Below are 22,212 nucleotides of genomic sequence, written 5' to 3' on the forward strand. Positions count from 1 at the left end.
AAACGTACTTAACACAGCGTGTCTGTTAGCTACTACAGACTATCACAGAAAGACAAAAAGAATAAATTTTCCGTACTCTGTTCTTTTTCAACAACTGGCCATTCCAATATCGCCGATTATAAATAAGTTTTCACATCAGTGTCATAGAATATAGTAGTTACTTTCAGACGATGGACAACAGCGTTCAGTTGTTCTTTTCTTTCCTGGATTTATTAGGAGGAGGAGGAGGAGGAGGAGATTAGTGTTTAACGTCCCGTCGACAACGAGGTCATTAGAGACGGAGTGCAAGCTCGGGTGAGGAAAGGATGGGGAAGGAAATCGGCCGTGCCCTTTCACAGGAACCATCCCGGCATTTGCCTGAAGCGTTTTAGGGAAATCACGGAAAACCTAAATCAGGATGGCCGGAGACGGGATTGAACCGTCGTCCTCCCGAATGCGAGTCCAGTGTGCTAACCACTGCGCCACCTCGCTCAATGGATTTATTAGGAAAATCAAGGTGTCGGCAAATGCTTTGCCATTATCAATACATATTTCTTGATACCAATGCATAGCCTGGTGCGTCAGTCTCCTGTTGTTCTGGCTTCTGTCACAGTTCGTTCAAGTGTACCAGTATTGATACCATGAAATAGAGCATTTAGTTCACTGATAATGGCTAGGCACTAGCAGAAATCTACGTTTTCCTAATAAAAAGAAAAAATAGAATGACTGACTGCTACGCTGCATCACTTAGAACTCATATCACAGTCGTTGAGTGCACCCACATTCTTAATGGAAGGTAGGTAACTTGATACAGTAGTTATTATTAGTATATTTCATGGAACAACCAGATGTTGTGTTTCTTCTTCCTTACACAGAAACTGTTAATGGAGAAACATATGAACAGGAGACCGTCTGTTTGCAAACATTAACGTAAATATATTTTTCTCCAAAAAGTATCACTTCAGACTGTAGCTGTTATGTATTGAAATTACTGGTAATGATTATAGATGCCGTATGTCCAGTAATAAGGGAATACAGGCAAAATTATTTGATATGAAACACCTGGGGTTTTTTGTTTTGAAATACGATCCAACGCAAAGTATTCGTTTGTACTTTGCATCTTCCTTGTAAACATCTATTTGTTCTTTGCAGTACAGATAGTTACCTGTGGAATTTAGCAGGTGGCAATACCATAGGACGTAATCTACATCTAGGTCTACATCGATACTCTGCAAATCAATTTTAAGCGCCTGGCATAGGGTTCATCGAACCACCTTCGCAATTCTCCGTTATTCCAATCTCGTAAATACGTGGGAAGAACGAACACCTATATATTTCCATGCGAGCTCTTATTTGCCTTTTTTTCATGGTGATCGTTTCTCCCTGTGTCAGTCGGCGCGAAAAAAATATTTTCGCATTCAGAATAGAAAGTTGGTTGTGGGAATTTCGTGAGAAAATTCCTCCACGACGAGAAACGCCTTTGTTTATAATGTCCGTCCCAAATCCTGTATCATTTCAGTGACACTCTCTCCCCTATTTCACGATAAAATAAACCGTGCTGCCATTCTTTTAACTTTTTCGATGTCTGTTAAATTTTCTAAGCGTCCTGCCAAAAAAACGTGTCTTTGGTTAGCTTTCCCGACAACATTTTCTGTGTGATCCTTCCAATTTAAGTTGTTCGTAATTGTAATACCTAGGTGTTTAGTTGAATTTACTGCCCTTAGATTTCACTTATTTATCGTCTAGCCGAAGTTTAAAGAATTCCATTTAGCACTCATGTGGATGACCTCACGCTTTCTGTTATTTAGGGTCAACTGCCACTTTTCGCATCATTCAGATATCTTTTCTAAACCGTTTCGCCATTTGTTTTGATCTTCTGATGACTTTATTAGTCGGTCAACGACAGCGTCTTCTGCAAACAATCTAAGACGGCTGCTCATATTGTGTCCCGAATCGTTTATATAGATAAGGAATAGCAAAAGGCTAGTAACTCTACCTTGGGGAATGCCCAGAAATCACTTCTGTTCTACTCGATGACTTTCTATCAGTTACTACGAACGGTGACCTCTCTGACAGGAAATTACAAATCCAGTCACGTAACTGAGAAGATATTGCTTTGATTTGCCTCCCCACAACATTTTTTATGTGTTCTTTGCAATTTAAATTGTTCGTAATTGCAATTCCTAGGTATATAGTTCAATTTACGGCCTTTAGGTTTGACTGATTTATGATGTAACCAAAGTTCAACGAATTCCTTTTAGCACTCATGTGGATGATGTCACACTTTTCGTTATTTACGGTCAATGGCCAATATTCGCGCCATGCTGATATCTTTTCAAATCGTTTTGTAATTTGTTTTCATGTACTGATGACTTTACTAGTCGATAAACGACAGCGCCATCTACAAACAACCTAAGACGGCTGCTCAGGTTGTCTCTCAAATGAATAAGTAAAAGCAAAGGGCCCGCAACATTACCTTGCGGAACGCCAGAAATCACTTCTGTTTTACTCGATGACTTTCCATCAGTCTCTGACAGGAAATCATGAATCCAGTCACGTTACTGATACGCAATATCACTACAAATCACCTGAGTGGTACATTGCCAAAAGTCTTTTGGAAATCTGGAGTGTAGGATGTTATAAAACCTGTCCCGAGCCCAGATGGTCTACAACTGTTGTAACTGGTCCTTGAGACTGGCGCAGAGATGAAATGGAGCTAGCCCCGCACGTGTCTCATTGGGGACGGATCTGGGGACTTTTGCTGGTCATAGGAGCACTCGAACATCACGCAGATGCTGGATAGAGTCATGTGACATGTTTGGATGAGCGTTGTGATGTTGAAAAATTGGTTCCGCGATAATGTCGGGTGCCTGGCAAGGCTCTTGTGCCATTGGAGTTCCCTCAGTCACTGCTGGCCATGAACTGTAACCATGAACTGAACGTTCCCCCCCCACCCCACCTCTCACTGTTGCATGATGCTAACGAGAACACCGACAGATTACAAATATTAACCAAAACATATTCCTCCTACAAAAGTACTACTTTCGACTGGAGCAACCGAAAGACTGCTACCGACGAGTCACTTGAGCGTTGCCAGGTTAGGTACAGGTGAAATGATGTATCGTTTTTCTGCCCAAAAATGAACTAGTGAGTACGTGTCTTCATTCTTCATTGTATGCAGTGACCTTGACGTGCCTGCGTTCCGTACTACACGAGGCATTCCTGTAGTTGACAGTGCCCCTTACGCTGACACTGGTCCGCCAGTGTTTCGCAGCGGGAGATTAGTGGATGTGGGTCAGCGGTGTTGCGGTACAGCGGACCCGCGCTGGGCAAGGAGCCAATCCGTGGCGCTGCCTCGGCCGCGTCGCTCGCCGTTGCCTGCTGTGCTGTGCTGTGGTGTATCTGCAGCGCTGCAGCCCCCCTCATCTCCTCTGCATGATATCCAGCCTTGCACCGCTATCTGGGCGACCCCGTTCCTGCCCCACTTTAGCATTCATCTCTCTTACTATGCGCTCATTTCCTAAAAACTACGGCGACTGTTATAGAACAGATAAACAGATTCTGCTGGCTAAGCTATATAACTATGTTTCTTTAATCTCGCAATGAATCGGCAGTCACTTACCTGTGTCATTTTCGTGTAGAACCTTCTTGAATTTTCCTTATCTTACACATATAATCGTTCCTGAGTATTCTGCAAGGGATTGCAGTTATAATGTAATGGTATAGTAAAAGAACAGGAACCGTTAATGGGATGGTGATGTTATACTTTATTTAAGAAATATTTTTTCAGTTAATGAATGATAACTTTTGAATAGAGAAGAGCTGGTCTGATGGAGACGAGATGGAGTTACTAACTACATAACTTCATTCGTTTGGTACAGAAGTAATGAAAGATATTCATAACAGCGTCCTCGGCGCTTTTTCTGTTTAGGTAAAATGACTGATCTCCTTGCCACAGAACTTTTTAACGCACTTAGCGAAGTAGAACTTTCGCTGCAGTTGCTCGCACCAAGAACTCACGTCGTTGAACTGAGGTACGGAAGTTCAAAAATGGTTCAAATGGCTCTGAGCACTATGGGACTTAACATCTGAGGTGATCAGTCCCCTATAACTTAGAACTACTTAAACCTAGCTAACCCAGGAACATCACACACAGCCATGCCCGAGGCGGCATTCGAACCTGCGACCGTAGCGGTCACGCGGTTCCAGACTGAAGCGCCTAGAACGGCACGGCCACACCGGCCGGCAGGTACGGAAGCTCTTTGAGCAAGGTAACATCTCCGAAACGCACTGCGTGGTGGTATCCGAGACTGGGTCAGCCACCCTAGAGTGGATATTGCCGGCAATCATTCCATGACATCTTTTCCGATTTACGGAACGTACTTCCTACTTGATATAATGGCTATCAATGGGTTGCTATTAATATTCCTTTACAAAATTGACTTTATTGACCAGCTTTCATCTTCGAATGTATTTGCGTCTGTTGCACCATGTACGCGTACGTAATGTAAAACGTAAATCCGTAAATAACCGCACTTAAGATACCAATACTCTAGTTCCAAGACACGTTAGTTCGATTGAGCGGCAGGTAATTTTCATGTTTCTACAATGAAATATCGATGTAAGAATTTTTTATAGAATTACGGACATGAGCGGTCTTATAACAATGAGCACAAAAGGTAAGTGTTTTTCTACCAAGTGCTTCTATCAGATTTTCTGGATAGAACTGAGTAACTTGAAGTACTTCTAATAATTTCCGGGTATGCAGTCGGATCCCGTCGACATTCTGCCACGATATTTCGGCCCAGAGACGTCCGGCCATCATCAGGTGAGTACACAACTACTGAAGAGCCCAGGTGCAGTCGCGGTATTTATGCCGAATCTCGCGCATGCGAAATGTACTGGCATCCTACAGCGCATGCGTCAGGTGTTGACATGCGCAGCATAGCCGAGTTGTACGTGCTGCCCTCGGTGGTGAAAAAAAAAGGTTCATCTAGTCATTGAGTATGACTATTGAGTTTTTTTTTTTTTTCACCACCGAGGGCAGCACGTACAACTCGGCTATGCTGCGCATGTCAACACCTGACGCATGCGCTGTAGGATGCCAGTACATTTCGCATGCGCGAGATTCGGCATAAATACCGCGACTGCACCTGGGCTCTTCAGTAGTTGTGTACTCACCTGATCATGGCCGGACGTCTCTGGGCCGAAATATCGTGGCAGAATGTCGACGGGATCCGGCTGCATACCCGGAAATTATTAGAAGAAGAAATACGCCGGGAAAATTTCAGAAGTCACAACTTGAAGTACATTTATATTAACTGAAATGACACACCTTCCAGTATTACTGATTATTAGTTTTCATCTAGATGACCATCACCAACACACAGATGGGTTCTCTGAATGAAGAAGGATACCACAAGGACAAAGCTGCATCTCTTAATTGATGGTTGACAAAGAGGATGAGTGTAGTAAAGGCTGTGTATCATATGTGTAGATTTCCGTCAGAATTCACTTCTGAATGTGACTTATTCCATTTGCTGGAATGGAAACTTCCTTTGCCAGTAGAAAACAGTACCTACCACAATACCACACAGTTTCTTCCTTGGGATCGTGTCTTTAAACAGTATACAGCCACATACACAAACCACAGTCTTGTTGCTTATTCAGAGCTGTATGCACCTCTGTTACCTCATTGTGCTTTGAGTTTGCCACACACTGGACTTGGTGCTAGGCGTCACGTTGGGGAATGTCCGTCATTGAGAGATTACGTACTCAGACTGGAGTAGTGCCTTAATAAAGAGTGTAGCATTTATTACTTATGTGACTTCCCCGATGAGAAGATGAACTTCATGCCCACAAAATGGCGCTATCGCTTGCCACATGGGCAACTCGCTTCTGTTTCTCTGTGCTCTCGTTGGTATGGCAAATACCAAATGATAGTAAGTTAATAACTTTTTGAGTGTTTTGTTAATCCGTGTACACTGATAAATAATACTGGTACACTCGTTTCCTCTAATTTCAGCACAATTTTTTTCTTACATTGACAGAGTAAGACAATTAAGAGGCCACTTTTTTTGAAACCTCGACTGTCTCCCATTGCGACGCAGAAGTTTCGAATATGACCCACAGATACCTCTGTAACGGTGCCAAAGCGCGGCGCCCTGTGACGTCCCTCTCGGGCTGGCATATGCTTCAAGTAGAGATCGGGCCAAATATCTCACGCAATAAACATCAAACGAAAAAATTAAAAAGGAGGAAACTTGTCTAGCTTGAAGGGGGAAACCAGATGGCGCTATGGTTGGCCCACTAGATGGCGCTGCCATAGGTCCAACGGATATTAACAGCGTTTTTTTTTTTAAATAAGAACCCCCACTTTTTATTACATATTCGTGTAGAACGTAAAGAAATATGTATGTTTTAGTTTGACTACTTTTTTCGCTTTGAGGCAAATGGCACTGTGATAGTCACAAACATATGGCTCACAATTTTAGACGAACAGTTGATAACAGGTAGGTTTGTTAAATGAAAATACAGAACGTAAGTGCGTTTGAACATTTTATTTCGGTTGTTCCGATGTGATGCATGTACCTTTGTGAACTTATCATTTCTAAGAACCCATGCTCTTACAACATGATTACATGTAAATACAACATTAATGCAATAAATGCTCAAAATGATGTCCGTCAACCTCAATGCATTTGGCAATACGTGTAACGACATTCCTCTCAATAGCGAGTAGTTCGCCTTCCGTAATGTTCGCACATGCATTGACAATGCGCTGACGCATGTTTTCAGGCGTTGTCGGTGGATCACGATAGCAAATATTCTTCAGTTTTCCCCACAGAAAGAAATCCAGTGACATCCGATCCGGTGTACGTGCGGGCCATGGTATGGTACTTCGACGACCAATCCACCTGTCTTGAAATATGCTATCCAATACCCCTTCAACCACACGCGAGCTATATGCCGGAAATCCATCATGTTGGAAGTACATCGCCATTCTGTCATGCAGTGAAAGATCTTGTAGTAACATCGGTAGAACATTATGTACGAAATCAGTATACATTGCACCATTTAGATTGCCATCGAAAAAATGGGGGCGAATTATCCTTCGTCCCATAATAGCGCACCATTCGTTAACCCGCCAAGGTCGCTGATGTTCCACATGTCGCAGCCATCATGGATTTTCCGTTGCCCAATAGTGCATATTATGCCGGTTAACGTTACCGCTGTTGGTGAATGTCGCTTCGTCGCTAAATAGAACGCGTGCAAAAAATCTGCAACCGTCCCGTAATTTCTCTTGTGTCCAGTGGCAGAACTGTACACGACGTCCAATGTCGTCACCATGCAATTCCTGGTGCATAGAAATATGGTATGGGTGTAATCAATGTTGATGTAGCATTCTCAACACCGACGTGTTTGCGAGTCCCCATTCTCGAGCAATTTCTCTGCTACTGATGTGCCACGACAGCAGCTAAAACACCTACTTGGGCATCATTTGTTGCAGGTCGGTTGACGTTTCACATGTGGCTGAACACTTCCTGTTGCCTTAAATAACGTAACTATCCGGCGAACGGTACGGACACTTGGATGATGTCGTCCAGGATACCGAACAGCATACACAGCACACGCCCGTTGGGCATGTTGATCACAATAACCATACATCAACCCGATATCGACCTTTTCTGCAATTGGTAAACAGTCCATTTCATCACTGGTAATGTATCATGAAGCAAATACCGCCCGAACTGGTGGAACGTTACGAGATACCACGTACTTATACGTTTGTGACTATTACAGCGCCATCTATCACAAAGCGAAAAAAGTGATCCAAGTAAAACATTCATATTTCCTCATGTACTACACGAATATGTAGTGTAAAATGGGGGTTCCTGTTTAAAAACCGCAGTTGATATCCGTTTGACCTGTGGCAGCGCCATCTAGCGGGCCAACCATAGCGCTATCTGGTTTCCCCCTTGAAGCTAGATGAGTTTCGTTCTTTGCAGTTTTTTCGTTTGATACTTGTTTCGTGAGAAATTGTGCTCCGGCACTATCAATGGACCACCCGGTATAATTTTTCTACTATCACTCTGAAAAGAAGGTGAAAGAACGATGAAAGCCTACCGGTAAATGTCTACAGCGGCACCACTTTATCTGAATGTTTCGTCGTGGTCATTTCGCAAGATATATGTATTTCGAAGCGATGCACTGCCTGACTTTTATCGGGTAGTACGCTCTTTGAAATCTTCGCAGTACATATCTCCGTGAAGCATATCGCCTCTCTGCCAATGGAGTTTGTTGCGCATTCTTGTAATACTGCAGCGTTTACTAGACGAATCTGTGACGAAACGTGCAGCTCTCCTTTGAATTTTTTCTTTTACCTGCTCCCAGGTGAGCATTGCTATTAATGTTGCTCCGTGCGGTTACTCCTAAATATTCCAGAGTTGCTTCTGTTTGTAGTGGCTTATCTCCATGTGTGTAATGTAACACTAATTAATCTTTCAGATTGTTTATAAGCTTTGCTTCATGATTCTTTGTTCTGAGGGTCAGTTGCCAGTCTGTACTACTATCGTCGATCACCTGTGGGTCCTAACCTACTAACGTCATTGTAACATATCTCACAAATATCAGGTAGTTTTATCGTGCTGATAAGGTTTAATGCTTCATCATGATTTCTTTCCCAGATTTTCAGAGGTAACTAAAACAATAGCACCTGATGGGCTTTTCCAGATGTTGTAATAAATCCTATGCCCACATACAGCTCTACAAATAACTTTCTCTTTTCATGAGAAAACGCAAGCAGTAATCTTCTTCAGCTGTAAAACATTGGACACATTCTCTGCTAATTGCGGTGTACAGCAAGGTGTGTCCTGCTCTATTTCACTTCTCCCGTTCTCTTCCGCTGAGATTTGCCTTTGAAGACTGTGAGTGAGGGGAATACTTGCAGTTTAGGTCTGACAGAAATATTTTCAGCATCACGCGCTTCAAGGCCAAGACCAAATAAATGAAGTTGTTATTCGCGAACTGTCGTATGCAGAGGATGCAGCTCTGATAGCAAACATTGAAGATTAGCTGCAGTATCTAATAATTAAGTTGTCACAACCATGCGAAAACAATGTCTTATCTTCAGTCTCCTAAAGACTGAGATCATGGCTCAGGGCACCAACAATCTTCCATCCATCAGCACTGGCGGTAATTGTCTCCTGGTAGAGGATGACTTTATCTAATTGGTATCTACAGTATGTAGCAATTTGTCTATGGACACTGAGATTACAAGCAGAACTGTAAAAGCATCGTCAATCATGGCTAGATTGAAAAACAGAGTATGGGACAATGAACTGCTCACAATAAATACTAAATAACAAATATACAATGCTTGTATCAGATAAAAGAAATCATTCAGATAGTGAGGGGAGACTGTAATAGTAATAGGGGGACTGGAATTCGATTGTAGGAAAAGGAAGAGAAGGAAAAGTTTTAGGTGAATGTGGAATGGAGTCCACAGCTCGTGGTCGTGCGGTAGCGTTCTCGCTTCCCGCGCCCGGGTTCCCGAGTTGGATTCCCGGCGGGGTCAGGGAATTTCTCTGCCTCGTGATGACTGGGTGTTGTGTGATGTCATTAGGTTAGGTAGGTTTAAGTAGTTCTACGTTCTAGGGGACTGATGACAATAGGTGTTGAGTCCCATAGTGCTCAGTGCCATTTTTGTGGAATGGAGGTCAAGAATGAAAGAGGAAGCCACCTGGTATTATTTTGCACAGAGCGTAGCTCAATCATAGGTAACACTTGGTTTAAGAATCATGAAAGAAGGTTGTATACGTGGAAGAGTCCTGGAGACACTAGAAGGTTTCAGATAGATTATATAATGGTAAGACAGAGATTTAAGAACCAGGTTTTGAACTGTAGGACATTTCCATGGGTAGATGTGGACTCTGACCACAATTTATTGGTTATGAACTTTAGACTAAAACAGAAGAAACTGTAAAAAGTTAGAAATTTAAGGAGATGCGACCTACGTCAACTGAAAAAACCAAAGGTTGTAGAGAGTTTCAGAAAAAGTATTTAGGGAACGATTGACAAGAACGGGGGAAAGAAATACATTAGAAGAAGAATGGGTACCTTTGAGAGGTAGAAGGCAGCAGAGGATCAAGTAGTTAAAAAACGAGAGCTAGTACAAAACCCTGGGTAACAGTTCAGATACTGAACTTAATTGACAATGGAGAAAATATAAAAATGCAGTAAATGAAGCAGACCAAAAGGAATACAAACGTCTCGAAAATGAGGTCGACGGGAAGTGCAAAATGGCTAAGCAGGGATGGCTAGAGGACAAATATATGGATGTAGAGACATATATCACTATGGATAAAATAGATACTGCCTACAGGAAAATTAGTAATAGTTTTTGAGGAAGGAGAACCACTTGTATCACCATCAAGAGCTCAGATGGAAAAGCAGTCCTAAGCAAAGAACGGAAAGCAGAAATGTGGTAGACGTGTATAGAGGGTCTATTCAAGGGCAATGTACTGGAGGGCAATATTATGGAAATGTAAGAGGACATAGGTGAAGATGAAATGTGAGCTATGACACTGCGTGACAAGTTTGACAGAACACTGAAAAACTTGAGGTGAAACAAGGCCCCAGGGCCCCAAGTATAGACAACATTCCATTAGAATTACTCATAGCCTTGGGAGAGAGAGCCCTGACAAAACTTTAGGATTTGGTGAGCAAGATGTATGAGACAGGTGAAATACCCTCAGACTTGAAGAAGAATATACTAATTCCAATCCCAAAGACAGCAGATGTTGACAGGTCTGAAAATAGCCGAACTATCAGTTTAGTAAGTCACCGCTGCAAAATGCCAACACGAATTCTTTACAGACGAATTGAAAAAGTGGTTGAAGCTGACCTTGGGGAAGAATGGTTTCGATTCTGTAGAAACGTTGGAAAACGCGAGGCAATACTGACCCTACGACTTACCTTAGAAGATAGATTAAGGAAAGGCAAAAATATGTTTCCAGCATTTGTAGACTGAGGAAAGCTTTGTAAACGTCGACTTAAATATTCTTTTTCAAATTCTGAAGGTGGCAGGAGTAAAATACGGGGAACGGAAGGCTATTTACAATTTGTACAGAAACTAGATGGCAGTTATAAGAGTCGATGGGGCATGAAGGGCAAGCAGTGGTTGGGAAGGGAGTGAGTCAGAGTAAACAAAAGAAAAAATAGGAGTTGGAACATAAATCCACGGAGAAGAAATTAAAACTTTGAAGTTTCAGTTGACATTGTAATTCTGTCAGGGACCGGAAATGACCTGGAAGAGCAGTTTAAAGGAATGGACAGTGTCTTGAAAGGAGGATATAAGATGAACATCAACGAAAGCAAAACGACGATAGTCGAATGCAGTCGAATTGAAGCAGGTGATGCTGAGGGAATTAGATCAGGAAATGAGACACTTAAGGCACTAGATGAGTTTTTATATTTGGAGAGAAAAATATGATGGTCGAGGTATAGATCATATAAAATGTAGACTGGCAATGGCAAGAAAAGCGTTTCTGAAGAACTGAAATTTGTTAATATCGAGTACAGATTCAAGTGTCAGGAAGTCTTTTCTGAAAGTATTTGTGTGGAGTGACGCCATGTATGGAAGTCAAACATGGGCGATAAATAGCTGAGACAAAAAGAGAAAAGAGGCTTTTGGAATGTGGTGTTACAGAAGAATGTTGAAGATTAGATGGAAAGATAGCTTAACTAATGAGGAGGTATTGATTAGAATTGGGTAGGAGAGGAATCAGTGGCACAACTTGACTAGAAGGAGGGATCGGTGGGTAGGACACGTTCTGAGGCATCAAAGGATCAACAGTTTAGTATTGGATGGTAGCGTCTCCTAGAGGGAGACCAAGAGATGAATGCAGTATGCAGATTCAGAAGGATGTAGCTTGCAGTATGTACTTCGAGATGAAGAAGTTTGCACAGGATGCCCTAGCATGGAGAGCTGGATGAATCCAGTCCCTGTAGTGAAGACCACGACAACAACAACAACAACAACAACAACACCGAAGCTTGTGTTATCAGCACGCTTCTGTATGGCTGTGAGACACGCTTTTCTATGGGTGGGACCCATGGACAACTGTTGCTGACTGAACCGGTTTCATTTCTGCTACCCCTGGAGGATTCTTCAGATCTTTTCTTTAGATGCAGTAGTCAACACCAACATCTAACAGATCGGATGTACAATCAGCATTCACTCCTGAGCCACCGACGTGTAAGGTGGTTGGAACAGGTCTGGTGCGTGGATCTTGAAGAAATTGCTACATGAAAAAAATTTGGAGGGTCTGAGGACAGTAGGAAGACCGCACCTTCTCTTCAAGGATGCCTGCCGCAGAGACCTAATCAAGGGCAGTATTAAATCATGTCACTGGGAAACTACTTCTCATGTCCGTGTAAGATGGCGACTAACTACGCGAAATAGGGTCAAACTTACAGAGGAAGAACACACACATAAACAAATCACGAAAAGGACAAGATGGATAGGGAGAGCGGCTTGTGTCACAACTGTAGTAGGACTGCCACTCTCGGGTGGAACATTAGAGCCACAGCAGATGTTGCAGACTCTGAACCAAGTATGCTCCACTAACATCCTTCGAGGATGGGCGGATGCCAAGGAATATCTGATGTCGTGAAGAACGTTGCGAATCCTGATATTCTGCCAAACGATAGTAAAAGAGCTGTTAGGAAATGCTCCTGGACTGTGTAGGCAGAGTTTAATTTCAAAAGTACAACATATGACATCAAATATTCCATGCATGTGTTTTTTTTTCTGAGTGAAACAGGGATACGTTGCATTTGGATCATGGGCAAAGGATACTGGCTCAATTCCACTAATCGTCCGTAGAACAATGAGCAAGGGATTGTAGTGTGTAGGAACTGAGAGAATCAGGGGTACGCTAAACAACTTTTTCAAAGTGACGATGGCAAATCACAATCTACGCTTTGCAACGGTTCATAAATGTTGCCGCTCTGTCTCAAACGCCACTGCTTTGCAAGGGAACAGCAACTCTACATCTACATCTACATTGATACTCCGCAAGCCACCCAACGGTGTGTGGCGGAGGGCACTTTACGTGCCACTGTCATTACCTCCCTTTCCTGTTCCAGTCGCGTATGGTTCGCGGGAAGAACGACTGTCTGAAAGCCTCCGTGCGCGCTCTAATCTCTCTAATTTTACATTCGTGATCTCCTCGGGAAGTATAAGTAGGGGGAAGCAATATATTCGATACCTCATCCAGAAACGCACCCTCTCGAAACCTGGCGAGCAAGCTACACCGCGATGCAGAGCGCCTCTCTTGCAGAGTCTGCCACTTGAGTTTATTAAACATCTCCGTAACGCTATCACGGTTACCAAATAACCCAGTGACGAAACGCGCCGCTCTTCTTTGGATCTTCTCTATCTCCTCCGTCAACCCGACCTGGTACGGATCCCACACTGATGAGCAATACTCAAGTATAGGTCGAACGAGTGTTTTGTAAGCCACCTCCTTTGTTGATTGACTACATTTTCTAAGCACTCTCCCAATGAATCTCAACCTGGTACCCGCCTTACCAACAATTAGTTTTATATGATCATTCCACTTCAAATCGTTCCGTACGCATACTCCCAGATATTTTACAGAAGTAACTGCTACCAGTGTTTGTTCCGCTATCATATAATCATACAATAAAGGATCCTTCTTTCTATGTATTCGCAATACATTACATTTGTCTATGTTAAGGGTCAGTTGCCACTCCCTGCACCAAGTGCCTATCCGCTGCAGATCTTCCTGTATTTCGCTACAATTTTCTAATGCAGCAACTTCTCTGTATACTACAGCATCATCCGCGAAAAGCCGCATGGAACTTCCGACACTATCTACTAAGTCATTTATATATATTGTGAAAAGCAATGGTCCCATAACACTCCCCTGTGGCACGCCAGAGGTTACTTTAACGTCTGTAGACGTCTCTCCATCGATAACAACATGCTGTGTTCTGTTTGCTAAAAACTCTTCAATCCAGCCACACAGCTGGTCAGATATTCCGTAGGCTCTTACTTTGTTTATCAGGCGACAGTGCGGAACTGTATCGAACGCCTTCCGGAAGTCAAGAAAAATAGCATCTACCTGGGAGCCCGTATCTAATATTTTCTGGGTCTCATGAACAAATAAGGCGAGTTGGGTCTCACACGATCGCTGTTTCCGGAATCCATGTTGATTCCTACATAGTAGATTCTGGGTTTCCAGAAATGACATGATACGCGAGCAAAAAACATGTTCTAAAATTCTACAAGAGATCGACGTAAGAGATATAGGTCTATAGTTTTGCGCATCTGCTCGACGACCCTTCTTGAAGACTGGGACTATCTGTGCTCTTTTCCAATCATTTGGAACCCTCCGTTCCTCTAGAGACTTGCGGTACACGGCTGTTAGAAGGGGGGCAAGTTCTTTCGCGTACTCTGTGTAGAATCGAATTGGTATCCCGTCAGGTCCAGTGGACTTTCCTCTATTGAGTGATTCCAGTTGCTTTTCTATTCCTTGGACACTTATTTCGATGTCAGCCATTTTTTCGTTTGTGCGAGGATTTAGAGAAGGAACTGCAGTGCGGTCTTCCTCTGTCAAACAGCTTTGGAAAAAGGTGTTTAGTATTTCAGCTTTACGCGTGTCATCCTCTGTTTCAATGCCATCATCATCCCGGAGTGTCTGGATATGCTGTTTCGAGCCACTTACTGATTTAACGTACGACCAGAACTTCCTAGGATTTTCTGTCAAGTCGGTACATAGAATTTTACTTTCGAATTCAATGAACGCTTCACGCATAGCCCTCCTTACGCTAACTTTGACATCGTTTAGCTTCTGTTTGTCTGAGAGGTTTTGGCTGCGTTTGAACTTGGAGTGGAGCTCTCTTTGCTTTCGCAGTAGTTTCCTAACATTGTTGTTGTACCACGGTGGGTTTTTCCCGTCCCTCACAGTTTTACTCGGCACGTACCTGTCTAAAACGCATTTTACGATTGCCTTGAACTTTTTCCATAAACACTCAACATTGTCAGTGTCGGAACAGAAATTTTCGTTTTGATCTGTTAGGTAGTCTGAAATCTGCCTTCTATTACTCTTGCTAAACAGATAAACCTTCCTCCCTTTTTTTATATTCCTATTAACTTCCATATTCAGGGATGCTGCAACGGCCTTATGATCACTGATTCCCTGTTCTGTACATACAGATTCGAAAAGTTCGGGTCTGTTTGTTATCAGTAGGTCCAATATGTTATCTCCACGAGTCGGTTCTCTGTTTAATTGCTCGAGGTAATTTTCGGATAGTGCACTCAGTATAATGTCACTCGATGCTCTGTCCCTACCACCCGTCCTAAACATCTGAGTGTCCCAGTCTATATCTGGTAAATTGAAATCTCCACCTAAGACTATAACATGCTGAGAAAATTTATGTGAAATGTATTCCAAATTTTCTCTCAGTTGTTCTGCCACTAATGCTGCTGAGTCGGGAGGTCGGTAAAAGGAGCCAATTATTAACCTAGTTCGGTTGTTTAGTGTAACCTCCACCCATAATAATTCACAGGAACTATCCACTTCTACTTCACTACAGGATAAACTACTACTAACAGCGATGAACACTCCACCACCGGTTGCATGCAATCTATCCTTTCTAAACACCGTCTGTACCTTTGTAAAAATTTCGGCAGAATTTATCTCTGGCTTAAGCCAGCTTTCTGTACCTATAACGATTTCAGCTTCGGTGCTTTCTATCAGCGCTTGAAGTTCCGGTACTTTACCAACGCAGCTTCGACAGTTGACAATTACAATACCGATTGCTGCTTGGTCCCCGCATGTCCTGACTTTGCCCCGCACCCGTTGAGGCTGTTGCCCTTTCTGTACTTGCCCAAGGCCATCTAACCTAAAAAACCGCCCAGCCCACGCCACACAACCCCTGCTACCCGTGTAGCCGCTTGTTGCGTGTAGTGGACTCCTGACCTATCCAGCGGAACCCGAAACCCCACCACCCTATGGCGCAAGTCGAGGAATCTGCAGCCCACACGGTCGCAGAACCGTCTCAGCCTCTGATTCAGACCCTCCACTCGGCTCTGTACCAAAGGTCCGCAGTCAGTCCTGTCGACGATGCTGCAGATGGTGAGCTCTGCTTTCATCCCGCTAGCGAGACTGGCAGTCTTCACCAAATCAGATAGCCGCCAGAAGCCAGAGAGGATTTCCTCCGATCCATAGCGACACACGTCATTGGTGCCGACATGAGCGACCACCTGCAGATGGGTGCACCCTGTACCCTTCATGGCTTCCGGAAGGACCCTTTCCACATCTGGAATAACTCCCCCCGGTATGCACACGGAGTGCACATTGGTTTTCTTCCCCTCTCTTGCTGCCATTTCCCTAAGGGGCCCCATTACGCGCCTGACGTTGGAGCTCCCAACTACCAGTAAGGCCACCCTCTGCGACTGCCCGGATCTTGCAGACTGAGGGGCAACCTCTGGAACAGGACAAGCAGCCATGTCAGGCCGAAGATCAGTATCAGCCTGAGACAGAGCCTGAAACCGGTTCGTCAGACAAACTGGAGAGGCTTTCCGTTCAGCCCTCCGGAATGTCTTTCGCCCCCTGCCACACCTTGAAACGACCTCCCACTCTACCACAGGTGAGGGATCAGCCTCAATGCGGGCAGTATCCCGGGCAACCACAGTCGTAGTCCGATCAGGGGATGCGTGGGACGAGCTGGCCGTCCCCGACAAACCCCCATCCCGACCCCCACAGTGATGCCCATTGGCAACAGCCTCAAGCTGTGTGACCGAAGCCAACACTGCCTGAAGCTGGGAGCGAAGGGATGCCAACTCAGCCTGCATCCGAACACAGCAGTTGCAGTCCCTATCCATGCTAAAAACTGTTTTGCTAAGAACGTCTGAACTAATCTACAGAGAGCGTAAACAAATCGACAAAATTTAAACGGTTATTAAAATACAAGATTGCCTAGTAAATGCAGTAATGCTGCTACTTGCGCACTGCTGACACTGCTCGGCGGCGGAAGGAGACTAAGCGAAATTACACTATTCAGGTACTAAAACACGATGCTACACTCTCAAATACTATAATACGCCCGAAATTTATGAATTAAACAATGCAAGAACCAAAAACACGCAAAGAAATTAAGAATTAAACTATGTAACAAATGAGTGAGCTAGGAGTATACGACTTGCTGCTCAGCTGCTTATCCAACGGCGGCAGGGAGCACACTGACTGTGACCAACCGACACTGGCCGTTCAAAACAAAACAGTAGACAAACGACTACGCGAATTTACACTATTCAGGTACTAAAACGCGATGCTACAACTCTCAAATACTATAATACGCTCGAAATTTATGAATTAAACAATGCAAGTACCAAAAACACGCAAAGAAATTAAGAATTAAACTATGTAACAAATGAGTGAGCTAGGAGTATACGACTTGCTGCTCAGCTGCTTATCCAACGGCGGCAGGGAGCACACAAAACCCTCCACAAATCAGATTACGTTTTACGTCTTTTCCTTCATGCACTTAGAGCAAATGCTGGCTGGTTTTCTTCTCCACCCAGCCCCAACCCAATCTTTTGTTTTGCGTTATAATGATTTACTCTTTGCTCTTTGGTGGGACATTACATTCTAATCTTTCTCCTTTTCATGTTACCAATCAGTTTCTCTTCCGCTTTTAGTACGGTGTCACACATCACCCACTTTATATTAACGCCATCAGAAAAATTACAGTCTGGACGCAGCGGTTCGTAGCACGTAACAAAGGACACAAAATTGATACCGGGCGAATCGTTCCCACTGTGCGGTGACTAGAAACAAAGCTCGGCGCGCAGCTTGCGCATAACCTGGAAACCGTGACCCTGCTGCAACGTGGGAGGGGGGGCTGGCGGGAGCCATCCGACTCACGAAGGCTGGTAATTACAGGAAATGATCACTGGGGCCTGGCCGCGATAACAGTAATTTACGGTCAATTACAGGCCGCTATGGCGCCGGGTCTCTTTCGATCGCGGCAGCCCAACTTGCTTACCTCAGAGGGGATATAACAGTACGGCCTCGTAATTTGCACTGAATATTCCGCGCGATACCAACATATTCCTATCGGTATATTTGTTCTTCGTTTCTATTATTAGCGGGGATGTTGGGGTTCCCATCTGTTGTTCGATGTGCCTACACTTTTTCTGCGTCGGCCTTTAAAGTTTACTGGTTTTCAGTGTAATCCCCATTTTCTCACTATCTACAGTTGCTCATTCCCCCTCAGACGATAATGCTCTAATTTTTCACTGAGATTGCCTCTTAATATTCCTTACAGATTACTTTCTGTTTGCCTTATCAAAGGATCAAATCTCCCCTTTCTGTTGCGCTATTCTTTTTTTCCGTAGTGAGGGCCTGTATGAAAGTTCATATGAGAGGGTGGAAACATGCAAATTTTTACAGAATTTCATTAATCTCCCTATTCCGCTTTAGTTCAAACATTACGAAAAGTATTCTACGTGTGATACTGGTCTGTTTAACCCTTTTGGCTGTAATAACAAGCAATTTCACATCCCAAAATCTTCAGAATTGTTTTGCTTCTCACGATGTTTCGTCTTTCACCTTGACGGCTCTGTTCTTCGCGGAATTTTTTGTATTGTTGTCCTGCCTCCCTGTATGTAAAGTGTTAATACTTAGATAAAGATTAATTTAGTTCTTCATCTGGACATAACAGCAAACTGAACATTTGCGTTCTTGCCGACTATTCCACTGAAATTTTGTTTTCTGTTTCATTTCATAATTTGTCGATCCATTTACCTTTCAATACCTCCTTACACTTAATCTTTTCAATGGAAACAGTTTGCCGTTGATCATAAAATGTCATTCCCCTAATATATACACACAGAAAATATTCAGTTCAGTATCTCATAGCAGAATAGCTTTCTTGACGAACACATTGTCTTTCCGATGGTTTTCTTATTTAGAGGATATTGTGAAATTTCGGGATCTAGAACAGTTACTTCGCAGCTTCGGTTACTTCGTTCTTCCTAATCTGTTACTATTCATCGTTTTCTTCTTTGCTTTGCTTAGAAGGAAGACAAAGTGCGCATACACTCCATTGGACGTCCCATGGAAGTATTCTTTACTTTAGAGTGGATGTACTTACACAGCCAGAAAATTCTAATAATCAGGTTTCACTTTTTGCTTTTACTGTGAGTGTTCTTCGTTCATTAAAGTCCGGTCGTTCGAGAAATGGATAACACAATGAAAATGAAAATTGTTTATTTGAAACAGATGGCTAAACCATCCGGCTACTTCTGTGTACGGTTCCCGCTCCGACATAGCGTTGTACCAACTTTCCAATACTTTCGTCATAGAAAGCAGCCGCGTGTACCTTCCACCAATTCTCGACGCTGGTCTGCAGCTCGCTGTGTGTGCCAAAATGTTGTCTTCAGAGCCAACGGTTTACGTGAGCAGAGATGAAACTTAGACAGAACCAAATTTGCTCTGTGATGGAACACCTCTCATCGAATACGCTGCAGGAGCGTCTTTATTGTCCCTGCAGTGTGCGGACGAGAATTGTTAAGAAGAAGAAAATGCATGACAGTTGTATGGGCCGCCTGATATGACGCCAAATCCCGCAGTAAGCATTCATACTTGGCAGCAGACACAATTGTTCTAGGCATATTTACGTTCACACTTTGCGCATAGAACTGAAAAGAGGGACGTGACGCGATCGATTGGCAGTCTAGGAACATTGTTCAACACATCTGTGCGAGGTTTTCACAGATTTTCACTGTAGTTTTAATTTCACGGGGTTTTAACATACGTCTAGCCCCCGTAAGTGCCAGTGTAAGTAGCGAGAACATCTGTCTGAATGCAGACGCCCGGGTGACTTTCATCTTTGTTCACACTTATGCAATCTGGTGGCGGGAGTAAAAGTTGGCAGCAGATTACAGTCTGAACTGTATGGTGCAGGACAGTGCTACCACCTACTGACAAACATTGTAAATGAGTAGCTCCATATACTACTACGTCTGAAATAATACGGTAATTACTCATTAAAAACATGTTTGATAATTAAACAATATTTTGAATAAATAAATAAATATGTTCATCAAAGTATAAATTTAAGTAATGCGAGAGTAAAGGCTGCAGGGAGAATAGCATTGTGCGTCAGTTTGTGGATGTACCAACAGACAAACAACAGTTTACCATTCCGAATTTTTCCAGATTTCTCTTTGTCTGGCTTCTTTGTGAAGTCGTGACGGGTGCTTGTCACTGAGCGGACATAGGCTCAGCTTCTGATTCACTGGATACAAAATGTTACTGTAGAGTTGCCAATTACTTCACAGCAGTGCGTTAGCCAAATTTCTACAGGGATTTAACAGCCAGCACATGATATGATGAAATGGACGTCGAAACTTGGCTTCAGCTGTACATAAAGAGAGCAGCAGATAACAATGAGTATGAGCTTTGAGATGTTGCCAAATACCTAACACAATATGGCTGCAGAAATTACGTAGCATCTACAATTGAGGCATATCGACATGACTACATACTCACAGATCTTAAGTGTTTTATCAACAGCATTGCGCAAACAGTGGCTGCGTACACAAGCCGCTACTATGCGAAGTTAGGGGTTAATTTCGTAAAGACAAGTCTCTCAACTGTCTGGTTTTATTTGAATAATTATTGGCTTCGTTAATGCATTTTGTTTTACATGTTCCATTCAGTAAGTATTGAGTGTTCCAGATCCTATTTTCCATGCGCTAAAGCCAGTTAATATTTCACTGTCATAAAAGTTGGAGCTGGTACCGGATAATTTATCACAATCGGTATTTGAAAAATGTAGCGAATTTATTTCATTAGTAAACCAGCTTTATGTGGCATATGTACGATGTCCTGTGAAATAGGAAACGAAGCCGAATTCAAAAGTTAACAACATGACTTGATCATTATTCAACAGATCCACTATAGTGAACTAATTCCGGCGAAAAGAGTTTTTTCAGTACGTGTGATGTAATTCAAACATTAATTTTGCGAAGTGTGCTACTGAGAGACACCTTCAGCTAACTTTCGCGTTTCTCGTAAATTATTGTAAAGTGAAGTACTTAAAATCGCCATTTATAAGCTGGAATGCTGTTCACACAAACACTCAAATGACAACCCACCACAGTGAGCATTGTACCATCTGTACAATGCCAGTTTGTTATATATTTAGTTACTGTTTTCCTTGTATAACTGTTCTCTAATACTGTAAGTGTTAAATAATAACATCGTGTGCGAGTGTGTACTCTGAAAATCTGGATTAATCCATTTAACACGTACCATTTGCAGTATTTGTTCCTAATCCACAGAAATTTCGAAGTTAGAATGAAATTGTCAGTACAGGTAGCAACCTATCCACTCATCGCATTGTAATTCTAACTTATAGCAAAAATAGGTCAAAGCGGAAAGCGCATAATTTGGAAATCTGCCCTAATAATGCTAATACGGTCCCTAGGCATTCCATTCACTTTCGTCTGTTGAATTCTTGTATAAAGCGAAACGTGCCTAACGCGGAAACAGAATGAAAATTTTACGAATCCACTTGTACAATGAAATCTCTGCAAATCACACTTAAGTTCCTGGCAGACGGTACATCGAACCACCTTCACAATAATTCACTCTTATTCCACTCTCAATTAGCGAGCAGGAAAAACGAACACCTATACCTTTCCTTGCGAGCTCTGATTTCTCTTATTTTAAATCGATGATTGTTTTTTCCTATCTAGGTCGGCTTCAAAAAGATTTTTCTCCTTCGGAGAACAAACTTCGTCAATGAAATTTCGTGAGAATATCCGATCACAACGATAAACGCGTTTTAATGAGTGGTCCTAATCCTGTACCATGAGCGTAACATTTTCTCCCCTATTCTTCGATAACACAAAACGTGCTGCCCTTTTTTGAACTTTCTCGATGTACTCCGTTAATGCTATCTGAAAAGGATCCCATACCACGCAGCATTACTTCAAAAGAAGGCGGACAAACATAGTGCAGGCAGTCCTTTTAGTAGATCAGTAGCATCTTCTGAGTGTTCTGTCAACAAAACGCAGTCTTCGGTTTGCTTTACCCTCAACATTGGCCGGCCACTGTGGCCGAGCGGTTCTAGGCGCTTCAGTTCTGAGCCGCGCTGCTGCTACGGTCGCAGGTTCGAATCCTGCCT

Source organism: Schistocerca americana, chromosome 7, assembly GCF_021461395.2.
Source record: "Schistocerca americana isolate TAMUIC-IGC-003095 chromosome 7, iqSchAmer2.1, whole genome shotgun sequence".
NCBI lineage: Eukaryota > Metazoa > Arthropoda > Insecta > Orthoptera > Acrididae > Schistocerca > Schistocerca americana.